The 17,316-nt window shown below is 40.8% G+C and overlaps 1 long non-coding RNA gene across 2 annotated transcripts in view; it reads left to right on the forward strand.

The window, feature by feature from the left end:
- The window catches only part of LOC114232104 (uncharacterized), a 28,104-nt gene extending 11,672 nt beyond the window's left edge, over positions 1-16,432 (forward strand). The window contains exons 2-5 of one of the 2 annotated variants that reach the window (XR_008554613.1): positions 10,066-10,306; positions 11,219-11,380; positions 15,115-15,276; positions 16,215-16,432. This is a non-coding gene — a long non-coding RNA (uncharacterized LOC114232104). Of the gene's footprint in view, positions 1-10,065; positions 10,307-11,218; positions 11,420-15,114; positions 15,277-16,214 lie in introns of those variants that run through there. The other variant, XR_003618152.2, reaches the window with a different exon arrangement.
- Positions 16,433-17,316: the final 884 nt, after the last annotated feature.

Raw genomic sequence — 17,316 nt, forward strand, 5'->3', positions numbered from 1 at the left:
TTGTTGGATCAAACTGGCAACCTGGGCATGTGCCCTGACTAGGAATCGAACTGTTGACATTTTGGTGCATGGGACAATGCTCAACCACTGAGCAACACTGGCCAGGGATACAGAATGTAAGCTTTAAACAAAACCATCCAAGAAACAAACCAGAAAGGAGAAGCAGCTTTAGTAAACCAACATATCTGAAAATTTAATTTAGATGTAAAATCAAATTTCCTACTTCAGTCTCGTTGTAATCATCTGGTGACTCCAGAGAGATCTTAAATCCTTCTGGATAATCACTCACAAAGTGCTCAGTGTAACTGGTGAAGCATATAAGCCAGGTGAGAGTCTAATGAGCCAAAAAATTTGTTGGTTCTACAATTCCCTTCTTTGGTTTCGGGCGGTGGGCGGGTGGGGGGGGGGGGGGTGGAGACTTGGATTTGTGCTTTTAGGGGTATGTTAGTCAGGGTTCTCCTCAGAAACAGAACCAATAGGGTGTGTGCGTGCGTGTAGATATATATGGCGAGAGGGAGACAGAAAAGAGAGAGAGAGAGAGAGAGAGAGAGAGAGAGAGAGAGAGAGAGAGAGAGAGAGAGAGAGAGAGAGAGACAGCAGACAGAGGCAATTGGCAGGCTTATTTTAAGGAATTGGCTCACACAATTGTAGAGGCTGGATAGACCAAAATCTGCAGGCAATCAGCAGGCTGGTGACTCAGGAGAGTTGATGCTGCAGCTCAAGACTGAAGTTAGTCTGGAGGCAGAATTCCTTCTTCCTTAGGGGACCAGTCTTTTTCTCTTAAGACTTAAGACCTTTGACTAATTGGATGAGGCCCACCCACACTATCTATTTTATTCAACGTCTACAGATTTAAATGCTAATCACATTTCACAGGTAGCTTCACAGCAATATCCAAACTGGTGTTAGACCAAAGACTGGGTATTGTGGCCTAGCTAAGTTGACACGTCCCTCCCTCATACTCACTGTACCTCTGAAGGTCTTAGGCTGGAGGCTCCTTACTAGGAGGTGGGGTACTAGTCAACCTCATAGAGTTGGAGGGTTCTATAACTGAAGGGACTTCTGAATCAACGAGTTCAACTCTGTGTACTAGGTAGAGAAAGTAACTATTCCAGTCATAGCTGGTCCACCACAGTGCTGGCTTAGAGTCTCTTTCTGTCTTTTTCGGGGCTTTATTTTCTTTTCTTAACCTCTTGACTGATTCAAACTACCTTTAAAAAAATTCAAAGCAATTCTTTCAAATTTCAAAGTTCATCTTTCTATGTTTGTCCTCCTTATCAAGGAAGCTAATCAAGTTGGTTGGAAGTACCAGCTTATGAGTCAAATAACTAGTCAGCACTCTGGGTGGCTTCTGTATTGGCCCGGGTTATTTCTTTGAAGTTGGACATAAGGGAGGGCATGTGGTATGTAGACAAACACTTCTGGGTGATAAGAACCTCACAGTTAAGCCCATGAGTGATGGTGAGCAGATGTTTCCCTTAGGCAGCTGCTCTTTCCAGAATGACACTTGGATTTGACTATATCCAGGCACAGTTTGCTGTCACCGTGGCAGCACCTTGTAGTAAATGGCCACATGTGATCTACCTGCACCGGCAAATCCCATCTGGCACCTTTTAGTCTTTCTTTCGGTGGCTCAGCCTGCTGTGGTGGAAGTCTTTGATTTTGTTGTTGAGTAATTTGAAACAAACCACCTTGTAAACAAGCCTTCAAGAAAAGATGCCAACATACTCTCCTTCCTTCTAACTGACACTCTTTTGAGTCTTTCTTTTTACTCTTACTGTTGCCCAAATCACACACTTTTTTTTTTTTATTCAATATGGTTGAAATATGGTTGAAGCAACAGATTACTATTTTTCTCCTGGGACTCCCGGGGTTCTGTTCCTTGGCCAGTGAAGGGATACATTGGTCTTTTGTTGCCCTGGCACTTTTTAGGAGATATGAATGTTGTGTGAGCAAATACAGCTGAATGGCATTTGAGCTTTCATTATTAGAACACAAAAGTACTGCCTGCTGGAGTTTTCTTCATTCCACCTCTAATTTCTCATTATATATTTTAAGCAGTTCTGAGACAGTGGTGATCTTCAGAGCAACCAGAGTCTTGTTCCACTCAACCTCAGTCAGAACAGAGTGGTCCCCATCAGCTTCAGAAACCTATCGTTTTCCTTGGTTTCCGAAGGAAAAAGAAAGGCACAGAAGCTTAGGGTTTTCCTTGTGCCTCAAATGAACAAGGAAAAACTCTCATGTTTTTCTTGCTGACTCCTTTTGTGATGGTGGGATTAAGATTTAGTATGAATCTCCCGACTCCCCATGCCGTCATTACCCACAATGACATCAGTGACCTGAATCAGGGTCCCGAGGTGCCCTGCTCCATCTGGTCTAGTAAATTTACTATTCATATATAGACCATCTCTCCTTGTTATCATTTCTTTTTTTTTTCTTTCAATTTGTAAAGTTAAATTGTGAATGTATTGGGATCAGGATGTCACCTTAACTCTAAGTCATCAGATAAAATAAAAGATAAATTAGAGATTACTCATGAGCCACATAATTCATGTTGATCAGAGACTGCAAAAAACAATCCACTTTAGAATATGGACTAGAGTCTTTGTAATGTGATATGATTGAAAGTCATGATGATGAAGGTAATAGTATTGTGCAAAGACAACTTTTCAATGCAGAGCTTCCATGGCTTCAAATTGCTCCTCCATCAGCTTTGTTTTCCTTGATGGCTTCTAATATTTTTACTCTACCTCTTCAACGAAATAAGCACTGGTATATTACAAAGCCATACTCAATCTTTTACAGAACTATCCTTTAGCTGTATGGTGGAATGGACTGAGAAACTCTGACTTGAATGCTAACTCAATGTGAACAAATCTTTAGGCATTTCCTTTCTGCCATTTGTGAAATGGTGTCTACTTGTCTAGTGACTGAAAAATATCAGTTCTGTTTGCAATGGAATACTTCTGGAGTTCACAGAATGTCAGGAGAGAAACTAGCAAAAATTCATGTGATGCTTTTAAAACTTTTGTTACATAGCTCCATCTACCCTCCCTATTTTTGGTTTATCTTTGAGACTAGGATTCAAGTGAAAATCAAACAGCAAAATGAAAGTGATGCACAATATAACTCTAGAGACTTTAAACCAGAACCTGACAATCCTTCAAAAGTAGGAGAAAAATATGATCCCACAACACAAAAGTAAATCTGACAATGAGCTGCTTGAATCTAGGCATTGCTGAGAGATGGAGTAGTCTTGAACTGTTAGGTGACATCATGGTCAGGCATTGTGGTCTGGATGTTTAGCGTCTATGAGCATCCTCTGCTCACCAGAGGTCCTTTCTTGGAGTATGCACATAGGGATATTCTGATTTATGTCCATTGTTATGTTTCAATGTTGGTGCTGTTTGTTTTATAGTGAATTGAAATCATGGATGGGTATATTCCGTTAAAGTTCAAATTATTATGGAAACAGAAAGTTTTAATATAACCAAAGGCAGATCAAAATGGAACTTTCAATTTCTGTTGGTTAGTATTCTAGGAATTGCCTTACTGTCCCATAACAGAGTGGTGTGCCTGATTTTTGTTGCATTGCATTTCTGAAGAGAATATTCTCCCTGTTTCTTTTTTTAAAATATATTTTTTATTGATTTCAGAGAGGAAGGAAGGGGAAAGAAAGATAGAAGCATCAATGATGAGAGAATCATTGATTGGTTACCTCCTGCACTCCCCACACTGTGGTTGGAGAGAGCAACCTGGGCCTGTGCCCTGACCTGGAATCAAACTCTGATCTCCTGACTCATAGGTCGATGCCCAACCACTGAACCATGCCGGCCAGGCAATCCATCTTATTTTTGATGACAGAACCCTGCTTCAGGATGTGTCTCATTGGCAGGGTTGCGAGGAGGAAAATTCGAGCAGCTCTAGCTTTGACTGAGACTATTCAGAAGCTTCTGGACCATTTTGTTGAATCTGTTTCTCAAAAAGCATCTGTCGTTTCAATTGTCGTTCTGATAGTTTGGGACTCAGGATCTCCATTTGCAGTGCGGGCACATTCAGGAAGCACTATGTATAAATGGAAAGAGAAGGCCAGAGGCAGAGCAGAAGGCTTGCTGCTAGCGGCAGCTTGATGGCTCCATTTCTAGAATTTCAGATTGCTGTGGCACTGCATTTCTGAGAGCTGTTCCTGAGCACATCCCTAGGTCATAAATTCCATCAGGTATATAAAGCTATGCATTTGGGGATAAAAGCTATGCATTTGGGGATTTGTTACGCCATGCAGGTAAGATATTCCTCTTTGAAATCAGTTTGTATTTATATCGTTAATCAAATAGAATATTAAATTCCACAGGAGCAAATGATTTCAATTCCTAAATGACTCTTGGAGGTTAGCTGGCCATCCTGAGCCACCCTGAACAGCGAGGGGAGGACGCTCACCTGTTGAATGCATGTGGTTTTGCCTCTCACTGTTGATTTCCGTGGTACAGGCCATCTGCCAGTGACAAGACCCATGTGGGTCAGTGCTAACTCCTCATCTGTTTAGATCTTGCTGACAGTGCTTTTAGGAATTCAAAATAGGCTAGGATCATGTGTGGCAAATACTATGTAATAATTTCTGGTTTCTTGAATTTCACTCATTAGTTTCAATTTCACTACTAATGTATTACGGTTCACAATTTAAAAGGAAGAATTTATGTGCATAGAGCAATTTTAAAAGTGGACTCAAGATCTATTATTCTAGAGTGTCTTTCTTCCCTTGAGCTCATAGGGCTTTGCGGATGATTAAAAACTTGTATCTTGAAGGGTACTTTTTGACTACAATGCACAGAGGGCTACCATTTTTGACCAACTTTAGAGAATTCCTGTTGTAAACTTTTGTCCAATCAGGAAGAGATCTGGTGGCTAACCATGACATTCCTTATATGCTCTTTATGTGGCGTAGTCCTTAAATTTTTACAAAGCCTGGTGCATTTCCTTCCCATGGGACTCTCTGTTTCTTACCAACATATTTGCTTAGTGTTGGGGTTAGAGTTCTTCTGTGGTGTGTGTGTGTGTGTGTGTGTGTGTGTGTGTGTGTGTGTGCGCGCACGCGTGTGTACAGTATCCCCCAATATGTATATACAGAGATTGAATAATTATAAAGGCAATGCTTATTAAAAAATGTTGGCAAAAACAACCTTATCGCACAGACACTTTTTAAAATAAATAGTGGTAGCCTAAAATTTAATATTTTATAAGGTATTATAATATTGTTTTGTGGATAATTGAAATAAAAATTCTCATTGAATGTACCCATTTATCTTTTTTTGCCATTATTCATACTTTCTCACCAGATTTTTAAAATTGGTATTTAAAGCAAAGTATTTAGAAAAAAACATTTTCAATTATATCTCTTGAGCAGAGTTAAATTCTTTCTTAAGTTCATTCTATGTGGTTTATTTTCCATGTCAGGTGAGTGACATTATTTTTACAAGTTTCTTTTTTTAAAGTTATATCAGCAACTACAGGTAATGTATTGAACAGAGAAACCTAAGTGATTTGAGTTAAGCTATTCACAGAGAATCTGTGTTGAAGAATATAAAATAGAATAACCACTCTTGAGCCTAAGAAATTTAATTTTCTAGAAATGAAAAAATACATGAGCCTATTTCTATGTGTATTTTAACTTCTTTAAGTATAATAAAAATAAAATTATACTAAATTATGAATGGACAATCAAGACCATTTGTTATTTTCAATAAGGTATTAGTATTACCTTTTACTATATATTATCTAAAATTATTAGCTTTCTTTTTTCCTGATGATTTCAGATGAGTAACATTTAATCAAACACATAATTTAGTAAACATATATTAAATATTTTTTACAATAAAGTAATAGTGCCTCAATATTTTCCTATTTTGCTAGTTGTATTTTAATTTTGCATGTAATATTTTTGACATTTCAGTTGTACATTTGTATGTTGTATGGTTAAAAAGTCCTTTGCATTCCAAGATCAAGTATTCATCTCATTAAAAAAAATAAATTTCATTTCCAAATTTGAGCAATCGGTTGTTATAATGTGTATACAATTTTGGGGACACTCTGTGTATATATATGCACATCCTATATCATATACCTATGTCGATCATGACATCTGCATGATCTATATCTATATCTAGGTGTGCTATGCTGGTATGCTCAGGATTTTATGGCACTTTTTGGGTGTGCATAGGCAGACAAAAGCCCGGAGAGAGGAGGTGTTTTTGAAATGAGTTTTAAAAATATGCCCGATTTAAAATCTTCTGTCAGGTCTGGGTGTGGCCTTAATGGCCACAGAGTTCTCAGCCTCTGGCTGCCTGAGGGTTTGTAGCCATATGGTGACAAAAAAAGCATTTTCCCTCTAAGAGCAGTTTGTGATCCTCTGTGGAACTTGGACAGTGAAATGCATTCTTAAACAAGAGGAACACACACAGCACTGAGGAGTCTTGGCTCTGAGGCCTTGGCTGCAGAGGACTGCCAAGTGCTAGAGGGCTGTGATGTTGTTCTGTGATGTAAAAGGTGGAGGTCTGCAAACGTTCCAGGGCTCGCTAGGTCCTGCTATTGAGTGACACATTTCCAAATATAATCCACATATGCAGTGTCTTAAGTCTGTCCAGAGTTTGCTATTAACCCCTGAGATGCTGGCATTCTTTCCTTATGGATGAGGAAACAGAGGCTCTGTGAGGTAACCCAACTTGGCCGTGGTCTGTGCGGTTTAGCTGTAAGGTGCTCACGCTCGCTGCACTGTCCCTGTTAACTCTGCTGTTCTGGTGTGACTGTTAGTAGTACTCCCTTTTCATTCACACACATTCCTGGGGTCTTGCTTTGGGGTCCAGGCCTCCTGATTCCAAATATCATGAGCTTCCCCTGATGCCTTGCAAATGGTCTTTGAATGTTATAGCTTGACAAATGCAGGCGGCCTTTGTAATCTGGAATGGTCCCTTCCACACTGAGCAGTGTTCTTGACTCTGCCCAGTCCAGGAGCAACCGGCATCTACCACATTTTTCACTAAGTTTTTTTCCCCCTCAAACAGATAGGATCACAAAAATATGACTGGAAAGAAACATTGATGAAAGGCAGAGAGCTGTAAGTTTTTTATTAGGTTCATGAAGCTGTCTTGCATTCTCTTTTAGACTCAGGGGCTTGGACTTGTGCTGACTTTTATAACTGAGCTATTCTGTCTGGTGAGTGATTAGTAGTTTAGATTCTGAAAGCCATCTTCACCCTTCTGCCTGATGAGATATTTGTTGCGTTATTAATTGGCCTAATTTCAATATTGCTGTGTTTCAGGGGACAGGGAGATCTAAGGAGAAAGAGCTGGGAAACAGTCATTCTGTTAGCGTCAGACTACACACACTTATGGATTAACTTGGTCTTATATGGGTATGGTTCATAATGCCTCAAAACAATTACAATGGTAACATTAAAGATAGCTGATCACAGAACACTGTAACAAATCCTATATAATAAAAACCTAATATGCTAATTGTCCAGTCATCCAGTCCACTGTTCAACCAACCAAAGTGTAATATGCTAATGATATGTTAAGGTTGCTCAACCATTCACTAAGATGTGCACTGACCACCAGGGGTCAGATGCTCTGACCGGTAGGTTAGCTTGCTGCTGTGGTCTGGCTGATTGGGACTGAGCAAGACAGGTCAGACATGCCCTGGAGCCCTTCCGCGGTCCCTCCCCAGGTGGCCAACCTCCTGCGCCCCCTTCCGGCCTCGATCGTGCACCAGTAGAGTCCCTCGGCCTGGCCTGTGTCCTGGCACAGTCTGGGGCCCCTCGGGGGATGTTGGAGAGCTGGTTTTGGCCCAATCCCGCAGGCCAGGCCGAGGGACCCAACTGGTGCATGAATTCGTGCACCATGCCTCTAGTGTAATAATAAAAAGTTTGAAATATTGTGAGAATTACCAATGACACAGTGACATGAAATGAGCAAATGCTGTTGGAAAAATGGTACAAATAGACTTCCTCAATTCAGGGTTGCTGTAAACCTTCAGTTGGAAAAAACACACACAATATCTGCAAAGTGCAGTAAAGTATGTCTATATATGTAGCCAGAATCAGGATAGATTATTGTATTTTATGTTTTTAAGTTCACATAATTGATATCAAGCTGTATATAACATTCTTCAACATTCCCCCCCCCCCCATTCAACATTGATGCATATAGCCCTGGTTCATTCTTTAACAGCTGTATTCCATTGTATGAATATTCCTCAAATTATCCATTTTCTACTAATGAACATTTAGGTTATTTTCCGTCTTAGCTATCACATACAATGCTGCAATGAACATTCTTTTTATTTTTCCTTGAACACACATGTGAGAATTTCTTAGCGGATATCCCTAAAAGCCACCAGCCACTCTACCTCTCCCAGATCCCCTAGTTCTTCTTTTTAAATTCTTCTTCCTCACTCCTGTTTGTATAAAATATCCCGTCACTCAAAATCATCCGCATTCTGTTTTTGGTTGAGCAATTCAACTCTTTCTAGCCCTCGCACCTAAACTCAATTCCAGGTTCATCTTTGCATATGCACTGTCATTATGACATTCTGCAGCATAAAACCAACTAACCAAAGCCCTTTATTCTTAGGACCCAGCCTCCTTAGAAGGTAATTGCAATTATAAAAGGAATTTGATTTATTGGTTGCTTTGGGGAAAGGACTCCCATTGGCAATGATTTACTACATCTCTTTGTCAGGGACTCATTCTGTTCTTGTGAGATTTTATCTAGAAAAATAAAATACACAATTCATTCTCTCAACGATCATTTATTGCACATGTTTGCCTGACACTGTACTAGGCATTGGAATGAATCAGTTCTAAGATGACTAGGATCTAAGGAACTCTCAATCTATCCAAGGAAATAAACATTTAAACAAATACAGTATTTTTTAAAACTTTCTCCCAAAAATAGAACAGAGTTCTATGGAAATATTGAGAGAGAAATGTTCATTTTATTGAGAAGTTTATAGGAAAGAGACAGCAACAGAAATAATAATTTCAAGGTCCAGAGCCTGGTAGTCTAATGTGGTTGGGATTGGCAAGGAATTTGGTGGCCAGATTTTAGAATCTTGGATGAAAAATTGAGAAGCAGTAGCAAGTGAGGTAGATTGGTGCCAGATTTTGTGTGGTTGTATTCATCAGGCTCAGCTGTTTAAAGTTTAGTCTATACTCAGTGAGGGAGTCATGAGAGTTTAAAAAATGAAGGCTTTATAATATCATATTTGGGTTATAAAATAGAAACTCACAGGCACCTGTAAACTTGGAGACCACTTAAGTAACTGTGGTGGTATTCCAGTCAGGAGAATATAGAGGGGTAGGAGTAAATTGAGGGAAAATGGACAGAAAGTAATCCAGGAAGTTTGAGAACCAATCAGGGTTTACCAGTGTCAGATATAGAAACGGACCTATCTTTGTGAGGGATGAAAGGAAGGAAGAGGTAAAGATAAGAAGAATCCTAGCTTGGGAGGCTAAATAGGTTACATGCCACATTCTCCAGGAGTTTGAGAAGACCTTTATTGGAAGGTCATGAATTTGGTTTAGGTAACTTTTAATGTCAAGTGGTTAAAAGAAACCAGATAGAGTTGCCTGTCTGTTGTCAGTAGAACTATAGTCTAGTATTTAAAAGACTAAAGGAAGATACTTGGAGGAGGTTTTAAAATTGCAAAAGCAGCAGGAAAATACAAGAAGATGAATGCAGAATATAAAGCATATGGAATCACTGTGGATATTTTTAAAAGAGCAAAGTCAGTAGTGGTGCAGCAGAAAAAGCTTCAGTTGAATGAATGGAATTTGGTTTGGTGGACACGGCTAATTTTATTCCAATTATCGGTTCTCCCTGTCTTCCTTACCGATATAACTCTGATTTTATTTAAGGGACAATGAGCATGTAGAGAGAACATGTGAGATAGTTTTGGCCAGTAAGATAGAAGTGGAAATCTGTTGGGGATTTCTGGGGAAGTTTTTGGTTTCCTGACAGACATTGCTCCTTTTGTCTTTCCTCTTAGCTATTCCTCCTTCTTCCTTTCTAGAATAAATACTAAAGGAGGCAACAAGGATGAGGACGGATGGGTGCACATCCAGTATGATGGGAAAGATGGCATCGTTGAGCACTGGACAGCCTACCTGCCCCTAAAGTTCTTGTTGTGTAAGACTGTTCAAGAAGCTTTAGATAACTTAGAGATATATTCGCTGGTTCAGAAGCTGAATCCTCAAGGTGGTACTAACCCTAGTCATTGGCAGCAGAGAATCTCAGAGTCTTCAAAGTTGATGGTAAGATTACTTGACCTTTCCTTATAAAATTAGTCTTTGGACACCTGCCTCAAAATCTCTTGGGATAGCAATAAAAATGCAGACATTAGGACACAACTCTAGACCAACTAAATCAGATCATCTGGGAATAGGGCCTGGGAATCCATTTTTCATACACTAAGGTTTGAGAAATACAGCTTTAATTTCTTATTCCTCTATACCACTCTCAGATTCATGCATGTAGGCATGCAAGTCTACAACTATGGTCACCCAGTGAAAGTGACTTTGTGCCCATTATATTGGGGCTAGATGGGTATGCCTATATCTGAATGGGTAAAGGAAATAATTAAAGGGCTAGCTGAAAACCTTGTGGTCAGGCTTGGATGCTGACATGCTCTAGCTTGATCCTATAAAAAAAAATCAGTATTTGGTGCCTTTCACATCTCTGAAGGAATGGGAGGTCTTGAGGACTGCTGAACAATTGAAGGGGAAATGAGAGGAGTGAATCTTCTCATCTCTCTGGCCATTGAGCCCAAAGGCACACATGATACTTCTGGGGAAAACAAAGTTAAACATTTTCCCACAGAGGTGAAGAGGATGGCAAGGAGGGTAATTGGAGTTGGAAGCCAAATTGGTTAGTTTACACCAGCTACGTTTTGAGAAACCAGTCGGTTTTCACACCACCACATAGTTCTTGTTGTGAGTCCCTAGAGTAATTATTATATATTTCCACCTGCCATTTTAATCCTTAAGTGACATCAGGCAATTTTTTAAAATTCTCGTCTTAACCAAGAAATGGAACATAGAAAATGACTAGCAAACAATATTGTACACTGACTGTGCACAACCACCACAGTGGGTGAAGTTTTGAACTTGTTTATTTGCAGTTTTTCTCTTGGAATATGTATTCTGAACAGTTGTTTTTTTTTCCAGTATGGTGTTTTGTCCAAGTGAAAATATTCTCCAAAGTAATGACCTCAAGATAAAACCAAGATAAAGAACTGGCATCATTATGTTTGGCAGGCATAGGCAGTACTTAATGCTCAAACTGAAATGATTGAAACTAACCTCATGGAAAAATGCAAACACTCAAAAGTTGTAAGAAAAGATACATAAATCAAATTTGTAAAGCAATTCTAATGTCACTTTTTAAAAAAGTGAATTCCCTCTTAGGGGACTCATCAACTTTACTTGAATCCAAAGGTTTTTGGGTGGCAGGAGTGATGATGATTAAAGCCTGAGACATCAGCAAAACTCCTTTTTGTCTACAAAAATGAGAAAGCAAACCTTTAGGCAAAATGCTAAAAATAGGCTCATTTTGGTGAAATGAAGCTGTTTGAATAAATGAATGTAATAGTTTTTATCTAAACCATCTGTGGTGTGAAATGGGAAGTCATGCAGAAAAGTCCTTAGAGACTTCTGATTGCTCTACACTAGGAAGAAGAGGGGGAGGAGAGAAGATGGAGTTTCTCTCCATTTATCTGAGAATTAACAAAGTGATCAGCAAAGTGGCAATGGAGGCCAACTTGTGCTGGCTGCAGGCAGTCTGGCTCCCCCAGCTGTCCATGTGTTGAAGGTGAATGTTCTGCGAATGTGAGACCAGAAACATTTCAAGAAATTGATAGCTTATAGTAGCAGATTCTTTTCTCTTTGAGTAGTGGGGGAGAGAACCCAACCTAAAACACTGCCCCCCCCCCCCCGACTCCCGGGGATTTAGTGTTGTAAAGGACTGTCACTTCTGCTATGTTGGTCTGCTGAAACCACATCATGAAACCAGGTGTTAAAAATGACCCAACTCAACAGCTAGGATGGCTTTGCAGATAAGTGTATTTTGTAACATTCCCCGGAAATTACAGTTTTAGTGAGATACACCAATCTTCTTTTCTTCTTGCAATGACCCTCTTGCCAAAGACCAGATTTAGATTTCTGTGGGTCAAAAAATCCAAAAAACAAAACAAAATTCAAAATACTCCACAGAATTGGTTACAATTTGAGGAAAGATGAAATCTAAAGGATTTCCCCAGACTTGAGAAACTGGATAAAACTAGATTAAAGATAAATCTAACAATGATTATTGGCGCAAGCTACTTTCATATGGTATATTTCCACGTTCGAACATCATGCCAATATGCTGAATTTCTGGAAGGACTTTATCGGCAGAACACAGGCCATGGGGATAGCTGCCTTTCATTCGTTGTTCTCTTTGATTCTTGTGTAACCACAGTGGAGTCCTCCACAAGTCCTTGGGACCCTCACTTAGCTTATTGACTTGATCATAATTAATCTTTGGATTAGTTTATTCTACCACCGCCCATATTGAGTTTACTCATCTGAATAACTGGAGAATTATAGGCCAAGTGAGAGGCAACAAACCTATCAAACAACCAAGAAAAGCTTCCTGCCAAATGTTTTCCTGCAAAACATGATAAAAATGGACCTAAGTGATACCACTGCCCCCTTCTGGCCTTTCTTAGATTTTATTCAAAACAATACTGATTTTTTTAAAAAAATAAGACGTTGATGCTGTATTTTTTAAAATTTGATTAGCAACAGGTGTGCTTTGACTGCAGCGACGGAGCTTCCCCTTTTGAGTATGGCATATGGAACTGTAAGATCAAAGAGAGAGCGTGCAATCCTGCACATCCAGCACCTGGCTTATTCTTGGGATGGTGGCTCTTGCCCTAGAACAAGTATGTCAAACTCAAAGGCTAACACTGGCCAAATCAATAAGGCATGCAGCCCATGGGCCGCAAGTTTGACATGCTTGCCCTAGAACATGGCCACAGACCTAGAATACTATGTATGATTTGTGGTCATAGATGAATTTTTTAAAAATATATTTTTTATTGATTTCAGAGAGGAAGGTAGAGAGGGTAAGAGATAGAAACATCAATGATGAGAGAGAATCATTGATCAGCTGCCTCTTGCACACCCCACACTGGGGATACAGCCCGCAACTCGGGCCTATGCCCTGACCAGGAATAGAACTGTGACCTCCTAGTAACTAGGACCTAGTCCATAGCCTGATGGTCAACCACTGAGAAACACTGGCCGGGTAAGGACAATGTCTTTTAAACTCATATATCTGAGCTATGATAACACCTCATTTATTTCTTTGGTCTCAACTGTTTTGACTCAGAGATGAATTTTAAAGTGAATTCTGTACTCTAGGTATCCCTTTGTCTGTAGCCTGAGCATCAGCAGGACTGGGAATTAAAGGTCTGAGCAATAAGCCCAATTCAGTGAGGTTCTGTGGGGCTCAGTGAAACACACATCTTGGCTTCTGTTCTAAACAGTGAGTCACTTCATTTCTCTAATTGTAAGAGCTGACTTAGGATCATTTCTCATCTACCTTTCACCCACTATCGTGGTACATGGAAAGGATTAGGAATAGAGTTTTTGGATGTCTGACTCTCAGGGCTGAGCAGTATGGTTTGTCCATGTCTTAGAATTTGATCTCAATTCAACTGTCAAGCATCAGACTGCATCAATACCAAGGACTTCAAAAAAGAGTTAGTTGGGGATAGTGCCCTCAGTGGTCCCGGATCTGTCTCTTGCTTCAACAGTGTTTGGACCGAACAGACCCAGCCTCAGGCCACTCTCCTGTGTCTTATCCAGTCACCATCTTCAGAACCACCTCCGAACCAGCCAACACACAGGGTTTTTTCTACCTTAACTCCTTATTGCCGAACAACCACGAGCTCCCAAATTCATCAGCATTATTCCACCCAGGTGGCGGGTGCTGTCAACCACCTGGCCAGCCTGCATCTGCGGGCTCCCACACCTACCTCTCTCAGGCTTCTATTTCGACCATGAGGATGTGACCATGGAGGGCCTGGGCTGCTTCTTCCGCGAGTTGGCCAAGAAGAGGCACGAGGGCTCTGAGCGTCTCTTAAAGATGCAACGCCAGCGGGATGGCCGCATTCTCTTCCCGGACGTGCTGAAGCCTCCCCAAGATGACTGGGCAAAACTCAGGGGGCCATAGAAGCGGCCATGGCCTTGGAGAGGAACCCAAACCAGGCCCTTCCGGAGCTGGGTGCCTAGGTTCTACCTGCGCTGACCCTCAGCTCTGTGACTTCCTGGAGAACTACTTCCGGGGTGAGCAGGTGAAACTCATCAAGAAGATGGGCTACACCTGACTCACCTCTGCGGGCTGGCCGGCCCCCAGGCTGGGCTGGGCGAGTATCTCCTCAAAAGACTCACCCTCAAGCACGACTAGGAGCCTTTGGAGCCCAGAGGCCTTTGAGGGGCCTCTCTGCATTCTCCTGGTGTCTGGCTTTTGCTCAAGCCTCTCCCCAAAACTACTAGCCATTCTTTTAACCACTCGAAGCCCTCTCCCATGCATTGGACCAAATGGAAACAATAAAAGCTTTTAGCAGAAAAAAAAAAAAGTTAGTTGGGGGGGGATTAACACTGACAAACACCTGCCTTAAATAATCATTCAGAAAACTTAGCTCCTAGGCCAATTTTCTCCCCTCCCACCTTCTCCCCTTCCCTCCCCACAAGGTAATGGGAAGTGCCAGCAACGAAAGGGTTAAGAGACGACTGTTCTTGTAGGTCTGCTCTGACAACTTATTCCAGCCAGATGCAACTGGAAAAGATGGAGATTAATCCTCACAAAGGCAGTCCTATTGGAAAGATTCCTGTGACTTTCGCCATAACACGGGGCTCTTTATGGCTTAATGTTTAACTGCACTGGAATGTTATTCTTTCCATTGCCTTTACGACTGTACTTAGGTTTGAAAACACTGGGTCTTATTCCAGTACAAAACTCAATCTGCCCGTTCTCTCACAGACTTCAACACACCCAAACCTGCCTTGTTCTACAGGTTTCCACCGAATCAAAATGGGAGGTGCTGTGTTTGACCCAAAGGGGTCTGTCCTCTCTCAGCATCTTGATAGAAACCTCAGTCCGCGGGATCAAGATCCATGGCCACGATGAAGTTTTCCTCGGCGTCCCACCGTGGGGTCTTTTCCCAGCGCTACGGCCGGTAAGGCATGTGCCAGGCTGGGGAAACAAAACATTTGTTTTGGAAATCTGCTGGCCCTAAACCTTTGATCGCTGCTTTCTAAACCGCCTTGAAAACCTTTTGCCTTACAACAGTTGCAGGCTGTGGTTTTGTGTCTGTGCGAAGTGACTAACAGCACTGCCATTCTCTGTGTGGGGAGTGTATTCATCTAGCACCCCAAACACCCACTGACTTCCGGCACCTCTTATCAGCTAAGCCATCGGCCAGGAGCTGACATTTCAGCATTCAGAAGCTCCCTACCCCCAACTAAAAAAAAAAAAAAAAAAATGACAGGAGGAGAAAAGGGCTCATTTGGCAATAGTTTGCGCTTGCTGTTTGGCCTGGAGAAAGGCATTCAAAGTGGTAGAAGATTGTTTAGTAACAGCTGGCGAGCACCAGGGTGTAAGGCTGATTTTCAGATATGACAGGCACTTACAGGAATGCTGCCAGATACAGCTGTTTAAAAGCCTTAATAAACAGCAAGTCAATACTAATCTTTGCCAAATTAATCTTCTCCCTGACAGCCCATCAGAGCAATTATGTTTAGGCTTATTGTAAACACACAATTGTCAAACAGGGACGCTGCAGCCTTTAAAACACTATACTTTGGTTCATAGTCTTCTTTTAGAATGTTTTCTTTCTTTTTCTATAGGATTGTAAGTCTATTTTATTTTCCAGTCATTTTTTTGTTTGTTTGTTTGTTTTCTGGTCTCATGTCAGTGTGGATGAAATGTCACTTTCAAACGTCTTTGCTAACAAGCTGCTAACAAAATGTGAAATTGTGACAGAGCTGGGGGGCGGGGGGTCCCTTTAATAAGACACAACTCTGACCAGCGCTGAAATAGGACAGGTCATTGTTCTCCGCTCCCTGCTGGTCTGGAACCAGAACTTCACCTTCACTTTTTCTTCCCGGTTACAAGGTTACAAGGTAATCTGGCTCTGGAGATGTCGACTGAGTGAGAAACGAGAAGGCAAAGTCTCATGTCTGTACACACACGGACTGGAAGTGTGTGCATGCTGGTTCCGAAGTTACCCCTGCCTCCTGCAAGTCTTGTGTAAGGGTCTGGAAACGTCTCTCATCTGTTCTGGAACCTGGTTCCAATAAACCTGGGGAAATCTTTGCAAATCTTAGAAAATAGGGCCATTATTTCTTATCCTGGTGTAATTTAGATAAAGTCCAGGGAATGTGGTCTTTTATTTACTCCATTTCGCCAAGTCACACTAACTCTTGGCAATTACAAAAAATAAATAAAATAAAAAGTCAGCACCCTGCTCATCAGTGTTTGATTTAGCATTCCATAAACTCGCCTCCTGAAATTTCTCTCCTGAGCTCAACCCTCCCACTTGTCTAGCACCTTTTCTCTCCTCTGCTTCTGACTTTCTCGATGTGACTAGTGGGTATTATATCTTCTGCTTTGTAACTCGGAACCCTTGTTCAATTATGTAGACTGAAAAAATAGGGCACAACTCATTTTGAAATTCTTTTTTTTTTCAATCTTTTTTGTAACCTTAGATTTCTTAATGAAAATTTCCATTCTTCTTCACCTCCTAATGCTTGTCGGCAATATTTAATTTCTTTTCATATTGAAAGGGTTTTCAAATCACCAAAGAAACAGCACACAGTTCCTATCGAGGATCATTTGTGATGTGTCATTGATCTGTCTAGATATCATCGCATTTATTGTGTACCTTCTATGTGCTATGGCATTTCAAATTGCTTTGAGGTACAGAAATTATTTTGTTTTAGGGAAACAAAGAGTTTGGACTGTTGGATGGCTCACATGAATTCACCTATTAGGTGACTCAGTATGACATGTATTTTGGGTTAAAATTTATGATGTGAATTCTGCACTTTGCCTCACCACTATTTCAATGTCGGATCATCAACAAAAGAGATGAATTCCCCTGTTTCTATCATTACCTTAAAGTGAGAATTATGAATGAAATAAGAAAATGCAGATCAAATCCCCCTTCAACCCTAAACATTAAGAGAACATCTGTGTGTGACCAACTCTTTCAAGT

Source organism: Eptesicus fuscus, chromosome 19 (assembly GCF_027574615.1).
Source record: "Eptesicus fuscus isolate TK198812 chromosome 19, DD_ASM_mEF_20220401, whole genome shotgun sequence".
Lineage (NCBI taxonomy): Eukaryota > Metazoa > Chordata > Mammalia > Chiroptera > Vespertilionidae > Eptesicus > Eptesicus fuscus.